Source organism: Rhagoletis zephyria, unplaced genomic scaffold, assembly GCF_001687245.7.
Source record: "Rhagoletis zephyria isolate East Lansing unplaced genomic scaffold, Rhagoletis_zephyria_1.1 Rzeph_scaffold_00408, whole genome shotgun sequence".
NCBI classification, from domain to species: domain Eukaryota; kingdom Metazoa; phylum Arthropoda; class Insecta; order Diptera; family Tephritidae; genus Rhagoletis; species Rhagoletis zephyria.
The window spans coordinates 70,614-87,522 of NW_016157492.1; the positions used below are offsets into that span (position 1 = coordinate 70,614).

Here is a 16,909-nt window from a genome sequence, read left to right on the forward strand (position 1 = left end):
TCAGAAACTTTAAATGCACTGAAATTCATTAATACTTTCACAAATCTCCGATTTTTGACATTATCTTTATTAATCATTTTTATAAATCATATACTTTGCATTCTAAGGCAATTGAAACACGTTTCCTGTAGAAAAATTTAATATTAAGAAAATTTACTCTTTGACAGTTTGTTTTTATTTAATTTTATGTTTACCCGCCGCCGAAATGCGAAATCTTGTATTCTCTCATTCTTGTTAACATATTGTGTTTAGTGTTGGACAATTTTTGATGCCAAAATTAAAAACAACAAAAATTATGTTATAAATTAAACTGCTCCAAAACGAATATGTGGGAGACTTCAGACCTTGTGTGATAGAAGTGGGAGATGCGCAAAAAAGGGGTAGTTCTATCATAATGTGGTAGAAGTCCGATCACTGGCGAAGGTATGCCTAGTGACAGCACCGGTTTTGAGCTGTCCAGATTTTGAGAGGCCTTTCACAATCCATACAGATGCGTCTGATTTCGGTGTAGGAGCAGTGTTGACCCAGAGATTGGAGGACGGTGAGAGGGTTATAGCATATTTGAGCAGGTCCCTGAATAAGAACGAGAAAATTTATTCAACGACAGAGGAGTGTCTAGCGGTCCTGTGGGCGATTGAGAAATTGCGACCATATGTTGAGGGCGCTAAGTTTACGGTTGTTACTGATCACTATTCCTTAGTTTGGTTGAACAATTTGAAGGATCCTTGTGGTAGGTTGGCTCGTTAAGCTTTGAGGGCTTCAGCAGTACGATTTTGAGATCGTCCACCGGAAGGGCAAGGAGCATGTGGTTCCGGATATGTTGTCCAGGAGTATACCGGTTTCTGAAGTTTCTACTATTGACCCTTGGTTATTGAAAATGATTCGGTCTGTTGAAAAGGGACCCCTAGCATACCCAGCGTGGAGAGTAGAAGGTGGCTACCTCTACAAGTTCGTTAGGTCGAAGTTCCCCTCCATTTATGGAAATTGGACTGGAAAAAGGTCCTAGCGCGAGGAAAGGTTGGAGGTTCTGAAGAAATGCCATGATGGTCCGTTGGGCGGTCATATGGGTGTCAGAAAAGCTTTTGTTAGGGTTGCACACAAATTTTATTGACCGCAGATGAAGGCGGATATAGCGAAATATGTGAGGAATTGTAAAGTTTGTCAGCAGGTTAAGCCTGATAATTCACAGCCAGCTGGAGGTATGGCCGAGAGGTCAAAGGCAGTCGAGCATTGAGAAATAATTTGTGTTGACTTGGTAAGCCCCTTGGGGAAGTCGTCCAAGGGCTACCAATACATTTTGACCGTTGTAGACTATTTTTCTAAATTTCCCCTACGGACGGCTACGGCGAAGAGCGTCTGTAAGATTTTGAAGGACAACGTTTTCCTTTTATTTGGTGTCCCTCGGTCGGTGGTCTGCGACAACGGACCCCAGTTCAAGAGTCGTGAACTGCGGGGACTCTGCGGTGCTTATGGCGTCCAGCTACCATACACCGCACACTACCATCCTCAGGCTAACCCGGCTGAGAGGATAAAACATATTATAAAAACTTTGCTTAGGGCTTATGTATCGGAGGATCAGTGTTCATGGGATCAGCAGTTAGCTATGGTAGCTTGCTGCATTAGGTCAGCGCAGCACGAAGTTTTAGGAGCCACGTCATATTTTGTTAATTTTGGTAGAGAAATGGCGTTAGAAGCTAATAGGAACTACATTGAATCATTAAGAGACCAGTAGCCAGTTTCTGTAACTCTTCTCTACCGATTAAACACAGTTATGGTTCACTAAAGAACTGAGAAACTTGAAAAACAGAAAGTCACGTTATTTTAGATTACACAAAAAAACCGGCTTACACTCATACTATGTAAAATACTCACTTTTGCGTCACAAGTTCTTTGAATTAAACAAAAAGTGTTATAAAGATTACTTGTGTAAAATCAAACGACGTATAATATATAACCCCAAATCATTTTATGATTTCGTAAACTCCAAGCGAAATGTACGGGGGTTTCCTTCCGCCATGAAGTATCAAAATACCGTCTCTGGTGATAATCAAACAATTTCTAACATGTTCGCTCAGTTTTTTAAATCCAATTATTCCACTAACTCCCAAGCATACTTTGACTATCCTTTTAAACTAAGTCCAATTAACTCAATACATAACCCTATAATATCTCCCGATGATGTTTTAGTTTACCTGAAGTCCTTAAAGCAGTCTTTTAGTTATGGTCCTGACCAGATCCCCACTTGTTTTCTTAGAAATTGTGCTGATTATCTCTATGAGCCGTTAACAGCCTTATTTAATTTGTCTCTTAAAGAGGGCGTTTTTCCAACTGTATGGAAGGAATCGTTCATAACCCCCTTACATAAAAGCGGTAGCAGGTCTTCAGTGGAGAACTACCGGGGCATAGCTAAGCTTTCTGCAATTCCTAAATTATTTGAAGCAATTATAACAAATCGGTTGACGCATTCTATCACTTCAAGCATTTCATACAGTCAACATGGATTTTGCAAGGGCAAATCAACTTCTACAAATTTACTTGAATTAACATCCTATATCTCAAAAGCATTTAGTGAGAGCAAAACTGTTGATGTTATATATACTGATTTCAGTAAAGCATTTGACAAAGTGTGCCACTCGTTGCTCATCTATAAACTTGATCTTCTTGGTCTTCCACCTAATTTTCTACGTTGGATCTCTTCATACCTCTATGATAGATCACAAAGGGTATTGTTTAAAAATACTATCTCTGACGTCATTGATGTTACTTCAGGAGTCCCTCAGGGTAGCCACCTAGGCCCGATTCTGTTCTTGCTTTTTATAAACGATATTTCTACAGATATAAAATTCTCCAAAATTTTAATGTATGCAGATGATGTAAAACTTTATAAATCGTACGTTTCAATTGAAGAAAGGTCTTTGCTACAATCAGACTTAAACAGCATGGCTTACTGGTGTAAAGTAAATCTTATGCCTCTAAATCTTAAGAAATGTAAAGTAATGTGCTTCTCGCGAAGAGCTGTTCTGCCAGTTTCTTATATAATAGGTAACCATAACCTGGAACAGGTATACAATTTTGTGGACCTTGGTATCACAATGGATCCTAAGCTTAATTTTAATCTTCACATTAATGTGACAGTCAACAAGGCTAAAGGTGTACTTGCATTTGTGAAACGATGGTCAAAAGAATTTAGTGACCCTTATATCACTAAAACCCTGTTTACAACATTAGTTAGGCCGATTCTGGAATACGGCTCGGTGGTTTGGAATCCAAGGTATCAAATTTACTCAGACAAGATAGAATCAATTCAAAAACAATTCCTACTTTTTGCTTTAAGAAATTTCCGATGGGATTCTCAATATAGTCTTCCACCTTATACGAGTCGCTTAAAACTTATTAACCTTCCTACACTTGCCAGTCGCAGGGAAATGCTTGGTATAATTTTTATGGTTAAATTACTGACAGGCTCAATTTCAAGTCCGTCTCTTCTGGCTGATGTAAGCTTTAATGTTCCCTCACGCGTATCAAGACACTTTTGTCCCATATTTCTGAAAGCTTGTAAAACCAATTTTGAATTGCACGACCCACTCCGTTGCTTATGCCAGGATTTTAACTCTCATTCCAGCACGTTTGATATATCAGATCCGCTTTTCAGCATTAAGAAAGCGATACTCTCCTCTCTCAATAAGTGAATTATTGACATAAATACATAAAATCAGCTGATGAATTTAGTTCTGTAGCTGAACAGTTTTAGATCTCGACACTTAACAAACTCCTGCCTATCGCGACTCGGCACAAAAATTTAAAATATTGGTTCCGTACGTCATGCGGACTGCGCCCCTCGTGCGGATGGGCGGGAATGGAGGGTAAAAACCGTTGGGATATATTATTATTATTATTATTTCTCTACTGGTAGAGAATATACGTCATTCTCTAATAGTCATTAGCAGTAGAGAACAAGGCGGCGAATTCATATCTCAATTCGCTTTGGTAGAGAATTGTTACAGAAACGAGCTACAGGAGAAGGTTAGTTGCCAGGAGAGAGCAAGGAGGCTCGAAGATATTAGGCGTATAGTAAGAACTAGGTTGGAAGAGTCCAGTGCGAAGTTAGACAGGCCATATAATCTTACAAGACGGGATGTACAGTATATGCCGGAAGAATTATTTTGGAGGAAGAACTTTGTATTATCGGATGCAGCCAATTATTACGCGGCGAAGTTAGCGCCGAAATACATTACTTTTACTATTAAGGAGAAGGTGTCACCATGGACATATGTCCTGGTGGTGGATAGGGGCGAGCTCTACCGGCAAATAGTTGAGTAAATTAAAGCTCAGGTTGAAAAGCAAAACAGCTGATTGTCGGCGGTGTGCTATAACTGTGGAAATGTCACCATTAGGGGTGTTCGCGCCAAAACGATACCGACCAACAGTAAAAGGATAGGAAGAAGAGATGACGTGAAAACCCACAGTAGGGGCGTCGTCTTTTTATCTTATCGCGGCACTTTTGTTGCCCGGCGAATGATGGCAATGAAAAAGTCCATAGTGGTTGCTTGTGTGCGCCGTGGTGCCGACCACCAAAGGGCCCAATTCGTTTTAAGAATTAACAGGCCGGCGCAAATTGATCGGGCAACAACAACACCAGCACTGAGGCCCGATAGCTTTGCGGACCGGGGGAGAACGAAATGTACATTGATCCGAAAACATCCCTATTGTAGGCGAATTTATTTATTCTTAAGTGTTTTATGTTTTTGTTATTTTATGGCCTTATAACAATTATATTCAACAATTTTTATTGAGCTTGAGGCCGTTCTTTTAATGAAAACTTATAAATACTTCTAATAATAGAAATATTAACAAAGACCAACAAAACTAACAACCACATGATGAAGTGAATTGCAGCGGAATAGCTGCGCTTGATTGTAGTTGGCTTAACAAGTGAAATAGTGGAAAAAGCAGCAAGATATAACAAGGCGAACTTAGCACAGTGCGTAGGCAACTGGCTGAGTCAGTGGGATCGTCGGTTCGAATCCTACTGAAAGAAGTCTGATGAGGAAATGTGATTTCCGAAATAGCTATCACTTCTACCATTTTTTCAAATTATTGTTGCTTTTCCACAATAAATTTTCATTAAAAAAACGGCCTCAAGCTCAAAAAAAATTGTTGAACACTTAAGTGTTTTATTTATATAGTTATTTAGCACCAGACGCGGTACAGTGGTTTTTTTTTTGTGATTTTGCGTAAGTGCCAGTAGAGGCAATTAGACTGCGGACGAGCCGGCAAAATAAGAAGTGATGCCAGTCGAGGCGCTAGATAAAGAAGTTGGTAGTGCCGGTATCGACTTTGGGCGGCGTAGCCCCGCGGGAGCACGCAGTGGTCGACGCACACTCCGACCACAGCATAAGTATCCCCTGTGCTGTTGCCAGTATTTGGCTAGCAGAGTTGTCGGTAGTTTTCCCCTATTGTATCCCCTATCCTTTCCTTTTAGCTTCCCGCACCCAGAGCCCAGTCACTTGGCGGGTTAAAGTTACCCCCGGCAGCTTGGGTGGTATTGCGAGTGGGTTCGTAACCTTATGGTTGGACCTAACCCTCGGGTGCACCAACAAACAAGGTTTTGTTTTTGGGGTTTTTGATGCTTTATTGCAGTTTGTTTTGTCATAAAGAACTTTTGGTTGCCTTTGAATATTGAGTGATTTGTTGCATAGTTTTCGGGCTCACCCTAATAGTCATATTTTGTATATTGCTCTGTTGTCCTCCCTCAAGCAACCCCGCCGTCTCCACTGAGTCAGCCGGTTGCAATTTTTTTTTGTCATTTCCTTTTTGTGCGTATATTTGTTTATTTGGTTGGCCCTTGTGTATTGTTGTTGTTGGACACTGGTAAGTGCTCTTGCTTTGGTACATTAGGTAGGTCGACTTTTGGTAGCAAAAAGTAAGGTGACAGTCTAAGCGGTAGAAGTTATAGCGGCTATTTCGGAGATCACCACATCTCCCCATCAGACTTCTTTTATTCAAGACTTAAGCAGTGATCGAACCCGCGTCATGCCACCCTTGCGCTCAGTGGTTAGCGCTTCTGACTTTGCACATCGATGACACGAGTTCGATCCCTGCTGAAGTCTAGAAAAAAAGAAGTGGGATGAGGAGATGTGGTGATCTCCGAAATAGCATTCCCACGACAGTCGGGTCTACGTAACTAGAACGACCCAGATTTATATCTGGCCAAGGACTGTCACTCCAGCAACACTCTTCAAAAACTATTTGGGGAATTTGTATGCTGTTACAACAACAACAACATCTCCGAAATAGCTACTATAACTTTGTTTGCTGCTTTTTCAGTTTTTTCCGAATAAACAAAACCTAGGTACAAAGCTCAATAAAAATATAAAAAAAACATTTTTATTTACCTCATCACGCAGTGCTTAAGGAAAGCAGTATAATAAAGAAACTTCGTCAGCTGTTTGTAGGTTCCGCAAAAACTACAAACGGAAAATCATTAAATGATATTTTGACCAATTAAAAAACTCGAAATTTTAACGAAAGTTTGTTGAATTCTTTTTTAAATTGAACAAATTTTTAAGGCAGTGTCACTCGATTTGTATATTTGTACATTTTTATATTGGTCTATTGGTAAAAAATGGGACAATACAAAAGATTGGTACAATACAACGACGTTCTATTGAAAAATTTCAACAAATTAACTTTCGTGATTGGGATAAAGAAACAATTTTTGGGTGTTCACACAATTGGGATACGATTTGCACCAAATTTTAGAAAATACCCAATCGTGTGACACTGCCTTTAAGCTTGTATTTATACGGGTGTTTTTAAAGAATGAACTATAAAAAACTATCCAAAATTAAAAAGCAGCAAAAATAATATTTTAAAAGTTGTGAAAATTTGGTGCGGCTATAATTTGTTCGACTTCTGTACATAAGTTGACTATGATTACTCGGCCGGCTATCATAGTAGCACAATGCCATTAAGCGCATTTTATAATTTTTAGGCAATAGCCTCATGCGATTATCGAGTATATTTTTTGGTGTTTGTGTGAAATATTTTATTTTTATCAGTATTTTTCTTTTAATCAGAATATGTTGAAATAATATAATAATAATAATAATAGATTGGCGCTTACACATATGTTAGTGTTTGGCTTCTCCTCCGATTTGTGGCGTGCGCCTTGATATTGTCACACAAAGCGGAAGGACCTACAGTTTTACGCCGACTCAGAACGGCGATTGTATTTTTATGAGAAGCTGTTTTTCATGGCAGAAATACACTCGGAGGTTTGCCATTGCCTGCCGAGGAACGACCGCTGTTAAGAAAAAAACCCTTTTTTCTATATTTTTTTGCGATGTTGCTTTGACCAGGCTTTGAACCCAGGCGTTGCGGAGTGGAAGCGCGCACTTGCTTACCACTACACCACAGCGGCCGAAATAAAAGTGAAATTAAAAAAAAAATTTACAGAAATTTTTTTGAAATGTGATTATTTGAGAAAAACGTGGTCAAAGTATCAAAAAATCGTGTTTTTTGCAATATTTGAGATGCTCTAGCAAAAAAAAAAAAGGTGATGGAACCTCCCACTTGGGCTTAAATTAAAGAGAGAAGTATCGACATTCATTCCTGGAAATACCATTCATGCACCTTGACTTGATGGTCACTTATAGTCATTTGTGAATAGCAAAAACTGATTTTGGCGAAGTTTGAGTACCTACCGCAATCAAACAAACGGTGGTAGAATCTTCCACTTAGGCTTAAATTATGGCATGAACTTCCAACTACAATCTCTGAAAATACCATCCCTGACCCTTGACCCTAAGCTCACTTATAGTCATTTATTGAACAGCTAAAACGGATTTGGGCACAATTTTCTTTATTCCAATAGCACAATACTCCAGTACAGTAAAACCCGCTTAAGTACCTCACGAAAAATGTCAGCTTTTTGAGGTACTTAGGCAGGTTGGGTACTTAAAAGAACCCGCTTAAGTACCTCGATGCGGGTACTTAAGCGAACATAATTATTGATTGTCGTTACATCTTTTTGTTAACTTACATAAATCTGTAAATCCTTGAATAAACCATAAACATTTAATGAAGTACACGTTAGAGTGGTTCATTAAAACACTCCTTTTGGAAATTCATAAACGCTACATTAGAATATTGTTATGTGTAATAAAAAAAGAAACACGTATTTTTTTATTTTGAAAAAAAGTTTTTTTAGAGGTCGCGCTAGTGGGTTTTTTATAAAAACGCTGATGTTCTCAATTTTTTTTATTTTCTAGACATGTTAAAATGCAGCTAAAAATGTGGTTTTTACATATAATTACTCTGGTATTATTGGGGAACTTTCCGTTAATTACACACCTGTCTTGGACAATTAGAATGGGTCTAGTTCCCGAAAATATGCTCTCGAAATGACACTAGTAAAATTAAAACGTTGATACTGAACGATTTACGCATTGTCATGGGCTGGAACTTGTTACCAGGGGGTTCCTGAGGTTGCTAATTAGGAATCCGAAGTCAGTTTTTCAAAATTCAAAATGGCGGCTCCACAATGGCGATACATTTTTTTAAAAAATGATTGGATTCGTTCGAAACCCGGCACTCGAGAGTTTTTGGGGTCGCCGATTACGAATCTGAAGTCAACTTTTTATACCCGAGCGCACTTGTGCACAAGGGTATTATAACTTTGTTCACATAACGGTTGTTTGTAACAGGCAAAACGAATCGAGATAGATATAGACAAATGTATACATAAATGATCAGAATGAAAAGAGAAATCGATTAAGCGGTGACTGTCTGTCCGTCCGTCCGTCTGTGCACACGATAACTCGAGTAAAAATTAATTCATTTTGGGCGTAGCACGGATGGTATTGAAAATGGGCAAGATCGGACAATAACCACGCCTACCTCACATATAACGGTAATTTTCAGAAATACGAAAACTGCGAAATTTTAGTAACTGAAGATTATTCACTCAAAATAATATCTACAATAATTTAGACGAAAAAAAAAGAATATTATACATTTTTGAAAAATGGGCGTAGCCACGCCCACTTATGGTTACATGTGTATATCTTGGCAACCCCTGCACCGATTTCTTCCAGCATACCAAATGGCCGAAAATTTTTTAAAATCGGACAATAACCACGCCCACATCCCATTTAACTACGGTGGCCATATTAACGAACGTAAAATAAAGGACATTTTTCCCAATGATTTTAGAATACGAACATACAACTTGTATGATGGTAATTTAGATCAAATATTTGTTAGTTAATTATATTATTAAATTGTACAAGTTCCTCTTCTCGAAAAGCTCTGTAACCGGATTTTAACCGATTCCGAAAAATGAAACCAAATCCTTATCAAGGACTTCGCCATCCTTTGCTGTCACAATGCGTTTATCATAATTGAGCGGAGGTTTGTTGTTATTTTTCAGTGGATCTGAAAACTTAGCGTGCAACACGATCCTGGGCACAACATTCCCTGTGCTTTTGTCAACAATAAATTTGACTCAAAGTATTTTAATTTTTCTGGGAAAGTGTCTAAATATTAGTAATTTTTTTTTTTCAATTACATAAATTTCCGCTTATCAGTATTATCAAGGATTCGTGACCCTTAAGTTGGGTGCGAAGCAAACTGACGAAGGTTTTCATTCTGTTTTATTACGGACATTTATATTGTTTCATATTCTATGTTTAAAAATTGACCTCTGCAAAATCCAAAGCTAATTTAAAGGACAGTTTAAGAAATAAAGGACAAATGGTCACCGTACATATAACGGTAATTTAGAGAAATACGAAATCTTCGATAAAGCAGTAAATATTAAAGCTAATTTATTCAAAATAGATGCTTGCAACAATTCTTTACCAAGAAATACGTTTATGATAAAATTTTGGAAAATGGGCGTGGCACCGCCCGCTTATGATCACATACATATATGTATCTCGGTAACCGTTCTGCCAATTTGTACCAAACTCGGTATGGTTATTGTGCTTTCTACATACGTTCAAAATTATTGAAATCGGACTAAAATTACCGCTTTTCATATAACGGTAAATTTTAGAAATGCTTGAAACTTCAATATTTCCAAATTTAAGGACGCTAATTTACTCAAAATTGATACACCCCGGCTTACCATGTAGCGGTAGCTTTCGGAAAGGTGAAAACATATATTTAATATTTGCGCCGGGTATTTAATGTTCGGCTCCGCCAGAACTTAGACTTTCTTACTTGTTTAATTTCAAAATGGTTGATCCAATATGGCGATCAAATTGAAAAAAAAAATACTAAAATTAAAACGTTANTGGCCATATTAACGAACGTAAAATAAAGGACATTTTTCCCAATGATTTTAGAATACGAACATACAACTTGTATGATGGTAATTTAGATCAAATATTTGTTAGTTAATTATATTATTAAATTGTACAAGTTCCTCTTCTCGAAAAGCTCTGTAACCGGATTTTAACCGATTCCGAAAAATGAAACCAAATCCTTATCAAGGACTTCGCCATCCTTTGCTGTCACAATGCGTTTATCATAATTGAGCGGAGGTTTGTTGTTATTTTTCAGTGGATCTGAAAACTTAGCGTGCAACACGATCCTGGGCACAACATTCCCTGTGCTTTTGTCAACAATAAATTTGACTCAAAGTATTTTAATTTTTCTGGGAAAGTGTCTAAATATTAGTAATTTTTTTTTTTCAATTACATAAATTTCCGCTTATCAGTATTATCAAGGATTCGTGACCCTTAAGTTGGGTGCGAAGCAAACTGACGAAGGTTTTCATTCTGTTTTATTACGGACATTTATATTGTTTCATATTCTATGTTTAAAAATTGACCTCTGCAAAATCCAAAGCTAATTTAAAGGACAGTTTAAGAAATAAAGGACAAATGGTCACCGTACATATAACGGTAATTTAGAGAAATACGAAATCTTCGATAAAGCAGTAAATATTAAAGCTAATTTATTCAAAATAGATGCTTGCAACAATTCTTTACCAAGAAATACGTTTATGATAAAATTTTGGAAAATGGGCGTGGCACCGCCCGCTTATGATCACATACATATATGTATCTCGGTAACCGTTCTGCCAATTTGTACCAAACTCGGTATGGTTATTGTGCTTTCTACATACGTTCAAAATTATTGAAATCGGACTAAAATTACCGCTTTTCATATAACGGTAAATTTTAGAAATGCTTGAAACTTCAATATTTCCAAATTTAAGGACGCTAATTTACTCAAAATTGATACACCCCGGCTTACCATGTAGCGGTAGCTTTCGGAAAGGTGAAAACATATATTTAATATTTGCGCCGGGTATTTAATGTTCGGCTCCGCCAGAACTTAGACTTTCTTACTTGTTTAATTTCAAAATGGTTGATCCAATATGGCGATCAAATTGAAAAAAAAAATACTAAAATTAAAACGTTAATACTGAACGATTTACGCATTGTTATGGGTTGGAACTTGTTACCAGGGGGTTTCTAGGGGTTGTTGATTACGAATCTGATGTCAGATTTTCAAAATTCAAAATGGCGGTTAAGATCCNGAACGATTTACGCATTGTTATGGGTTGGAACTTGTTACCAGGGGGTTTCTAGGGGTTGTTGATTACGAATCTGATGTCAGATTTTCAAAATTCAAAATGGCGGTTAAGATCCAATCCAATAATTTTTTTTAAGTTGGTCGCCATTTTGGATCCACCATTTTGAATTTTAAAAATCTGAAATCAGATTCGTAATCAGTAACCCCAGAAACCACCTGGAAACGAGTTTCAAGCCTTGACAATGTTTAAAACGTTCAGTATACACGTTTTAATTGTATTATTTTTTTTTAGTTTCTTCGCCATATTGGATCCGCCATTTTGAATTTAAAAAAATTGACTTCAGATTCGTAATCGGCGAACATTTTTTTTAATGGATCGCCATTTTGAATTTTGAAAAACTGACCTCAGAGTCCTAATTAGCAACCACAGAAACCCCCTGGTAACAAGTTCCAACCAATGACAATGCGTTAATCGTTCAGTAACAACGTTTTAATTTTACTAGTGTCATTTCGAGAGCATATTTCTGGAAACTAGACCCATTCTAGCTGTCCAAGACAGGTATGTAATTAAGGGAATGTTCCCCAATAATACCAGAGTAATTATATGTAAAAATCACATTTTTAGCTGCATTTTAACATGTCAAGAAAATAAAAAAATGAGAACACCAGCGAACAAACCGACCAGCGCGACCTCTAAAACTTAAAAAAAAAACACGTANAAAATCCAAAGCTAATTTAAAGGACAGTTTAAGAAATAAAGGACAAATGGTCACCGTANAAAAAAAAAACACGTATCTCTTTTTTTATCACAAATAACAATAACTTGAGGTAGCGTTTATGAATTTCCAAAAATACTTTTTTTTGAACCACATATTGCGAAAAACCCGATTTTTGATACCTTGACCACGTTTTTCTCAAAATCTAAAGCTGATGGAAACTTTTACTTACAGATTCGCAATCAGCACATCAAAGTCTATCAAAAACAGCTTTTACATTTTAGGACGCAAAATCAGTGTTGCCCTGTGTTATACACGAAACAATAACTTTTTCTAATGAAATCTGTTAACCTTCTCAATTATATCGGCGACCTATTTTCTTTACCTATATACTCTTGCCACCAGCAAAGCTACCCACCCGGGTACAGGGCGTTTCGCCGCCCCTGGTCACTGGTATGTTTAAGCCCAATTGTTAAACTCGCCTTAGTACAAAACCTTGCTGAACAAAAAGACATCGAATAATATGCCAATAGAATTTGTTTTTAGCCACTTCTTCAAGAACAACTGTATCACGAGCCTCAACTATAAAAATTATTTTTTACTAAACTATTTAGTTGCCTAAGTAAAAGCAAGTATTTCATTGAATTCAACCACTCACGCTTAGATAAACTAACCATTATAAATATTATATCAATATAAAATATTCATTAATATATTCAATCGATTATATGTACAATGACAACAACGTTGTCATGGCCAAAAGAATGTTGAGTTATGAATTACGAATCGAAGCGTGACACCATATCGGCACCGTCTTCAAAGGGTCACAACTAAAAAGTTTGTTTGTTATTTTGAGATTATGCGCTAAAAATGTACGCAGAGATTTTATTTACCTTTCAGCAAAAGCTGGAGAACATTTTTGTTATAATTTGTTATAAAAAACCTAAGGTAAAGTCGCCCTTCCCCATATGATTATCATGTATTATTTTGAGTTGTGACTCTTTTGAAGACGGTGTGCGATAGGAGCTTATGTTATTGATTAGTATGTTTTGTACACGTCACTCATTTTTCTTTTGTAACACACACATCTCTAAGTGAAATAAAGAAGACATTATTGCCTCTGTACCGAAATAGCTTTTGAAGGAAAAACGCGTGCTTTAACTTATTCGGTCCTTTAAGTTGCTATATCAAGATTATCTCCACATTGAATTAAAGAGGCGAACCGGCATTTCATCATCAACGTCATCAACTGGTTGCCAACCGGACCCAATCTTTGAAAAAAGTTCAAAAACAGCATCAAAAATCTCATCATTAGGATTCTGTTGAAATTTTTGTTAAAATATTTTAATGAATTTTTTTTTTAGCTTAAACTGTTTCGCCATCTATGGTGATTTTTTTCAAAAAATACTTTAAAAAACCGATTTTTATTCACAAAAATCTCAAGGAGGTATTTTCAAATCGGTCCAGCTAACGTATATATTAATATTTTTCCGAAATTTTTTGGTGCAGGTCTTCAAATATAATAGATTTATAATTCCAACGGAAAAACAGTACCGACTTTCTTTTGCATGGGGAGTGATGCAGTCTAATGTACAGATGTATACAAATATACTTACATACTAGAGGGCTGCAAAGTTTCCAGGAAAAATGCACTTCTCACATTCAATCGAAAAATAGGAACACATGCTTGCGGTACCAAAAAAACAGTAACAAAAGTAGAGAACATCCCAAATGAGCGTTCCTGAACGATGCTACTCGACGGCGCTCTCCTTTACCAAATACGTGTTCCGCTATGCTCACATACTTAAGCATCAAGCAACCTGAACGTAGTATTTGGAAACTTCACATAGGAAGGTCAAACTGCACGTGAAGTTTTATGTTCTCTTTATGGGTTTGGATTCTACTTATAACACGCGAAGACAATTTTTTTGAATGTGAGCAGGTTTGCATTCGTTCGATTTCCAAAAATGGGGTGTGATATTAAAGCACTTGGTCTGTAGATGTGTACTAAGCTTAAATTTTTTTTAAAGTATTGTCACCTATTAAAAGTTTTAATTAAAATTATCTAATAAGTTAAATCAGTTATAAAAGTATGGGTATTACTATAAATTTGCTTGAAAAGGCTCAATTTCTAATAAATATGTAGGAGTGTTGCCATTTCATTTAAAACGTCAAATTCAACTAAACTTAAGCGAGTTAGGTAAATGAAATACATACATATTTATGTATTAAAATATGGGTGTTCGAATACGTGAAGCAATTTTTTTTGAAGGAGATCAGATCTGCACAGTTCTTTCGGATTTAAAAAATTAGATGTCAAATTAAGGACCTTGGTTTTATTTTTTTAAGTAAGAACTTTTTTAGAGGTACAGTGTGAATTGATGCAATTGATATTGATAACAAAACATATAAAAATATCGATTATAAAATCGATGACGAATTCATTAAAAATTTCGATAGCAAAATCGATAATATTACTGGTAGCAAAATCGATTAGTAAATCGATAAATAATTGGTAAGAAAACCGATAACAAAAATCTGTTAGAAAATCGATAAAAATCTCGATAACAAAATCGATAAAAATATCTATAACAAAATCGATAAAAAAATCGATAAAAAATCGAAATATAATCGATAACAAAATCGGTAAATAAGCGATAACAAAATCAATAAATAATCGATAACAAATTCGATAAAAATATCGATAAAAACCCCAATAAAAATATCAGTTATTATATCGATAAGTTCCAAGAATCCCGAAAATCTCTTCATTGTGTAATATACTTATTGTAACTTTTTAGGCAGGTGGTCACCCTATTAAAAATATTACCTCTTGATAAAAGTGCACTGAAATGCCTTTCGTTCGATAAAAGCGTTGCAAAATTTTACGCCACTTAAATATTTTATTCACTTTATTTTCAGGCAGATCGCAAGCCTATGTAAAAATTTGCATTTTTTTTCGAAAGCGGTAAAGCTGACCTTCAAAATTGCGTTTCAATATTTAAATTTGATGTAGTATGAGGGTAGATATGGAGCCATGATATAAAAATACCTTAAAGAAACTCAAATGTATATATGTATGTACATATATACATGTATATATAAAAAAACGTATAGAAATAAACGTAAATATATTTTATGTGCACGAGACATATCTTATATATAAATTATACTCTCAAACGAAATCTTCCTAAAATACTTGAAAACTTCACATGAAGGAACCTTTTACTTGCGGAAGTTTCACAACGTAGTACTCGTCTTTTGTGTTCCTCTCTTTTTCGGAACATATTTTTGTCGAGTACTTTATTTAGTTACTCGACGCTTTGCGACTATACTTCTCTTAACTATCCGCGCTCTCAGTGAGAGGAAGAGAAGGAAGCGTATTCGCTAGAAAACTTCAATGTGAAGCCAAATATCTGCCGATGCAGACCTCTATTACATACCAGGATGTAGAGAACAAAGGTGGCGCTCATATCGGTACCGCTATTCCGCTCTCAGTCAATTTGACAGAATCGGTGTTTGTATGACGTCACACATGTGCAACTTGTTTACGTTCTTCTTGTTCTTCCATTCTTGCTAGCGTTTGGCATTTATCTCTTGCAAATGCATCAGTGTGACGTCACACAAAAATTTTTCTCAAAAATCCTCTCTGCTGGGCGCAGTTTTGTATTCTATCATTCTTGCTTACATACGATTCAGTTTCTCAAAAACCTCTGAAATTGAGGAAATACATATCGTTACCTGAAATGCAAAAAAGACGTAACCACATCGTAAATGAAATGGAAAAAATCGTGACTAATATTTTAATTATACTTTTTTTTTTTATAAAATGATGTGGGGAGTTGTAATTCGATGAAATCCATCATATTAATAAAATTTGAATTTTGAATTTTTTATTAGTTGACTTTTTGCATTTTAACGATGATGTTTGTTACGTCTTTTTGCATTACAGGTGATAATATATTGCTTTGAACAAACCAATCGTGCTTCGGGAATATTTTCTTCCTTCACGTTACAACCTTCTAACCACTTATTTGTAATAAACGACAAAATTTTAAATACTTCACTCTGGAATCCTTGCACAAATTTATAAGATTCCTACAGCTTTCAAACGCGCAATTCATTTTTTATTTAATTAAAATGACTGATTTTTCGTTTTAAAATCTAGTGTTTGAAATTTTTTCAAAGGCAGTTGAAAAATATTTATTTTGTGGCTGGTAGCTTGATTTTTATAGAGATGTCATAATGCCAGCAACAGTCAAATGGCTAACATGGCCGCCAAAATCATTGAGTAAAACCATGATACAAAAAATAAGGTAGTTTCAATAAACCACATTTGACGGATAATAAAATTTTTTGAAGTTTCATAAATTGTGAGTATACTCAACGGCCTTGCCACTTTGATAATATTAAAACAATAAATCGGCGTATTTTCTTTCCCATATTTATACCAATGTAATAACATTTCAAATCAAAAACCATTATCAGTGCTTGGTACTTTTTTTTACTTACGTGGTTGGCACCTTTTTATACCCGAGCGCACTTGTGCACAAGGGTATTATAACTTTGTTCACATAACGGTTGTTTGTAACAGGCAAAACGAATCGAGATAGATATAGACAAATGTATACATAAATGATCAG

At 36.0% G+C, this 16,909-nt stretch overlaps 1 protein-coding gene and 1 long non-coding RNA gene across 2 annotated transcripts in view; one reads left to right on the forward strand and one right to left on the reverse strand.

Annotated features, from left to right (window-relative positions):
• The window catches only part of simj (transcriptional repressor p66-beta simjang), a 258,063-nt gene that overhangs the window by 67,313 nt on the left and 173,841 nt on the right, over positions 1–16,909 (reverse strand). The gene's annotated exons all lie outside the window — the stretch shown is intronic.
• LOC108359549 (uncharacterized) lies at positions 216–16,048 on the forward strand. Its single transcript, XR_001846941.1, has 3 exons — positions 216–246; positions 13,276–13,278; positions 15,929–16,048. It is a non-coding gene; the product is annotated as an uncharacterized LOC108359549 (long non-coding RNA).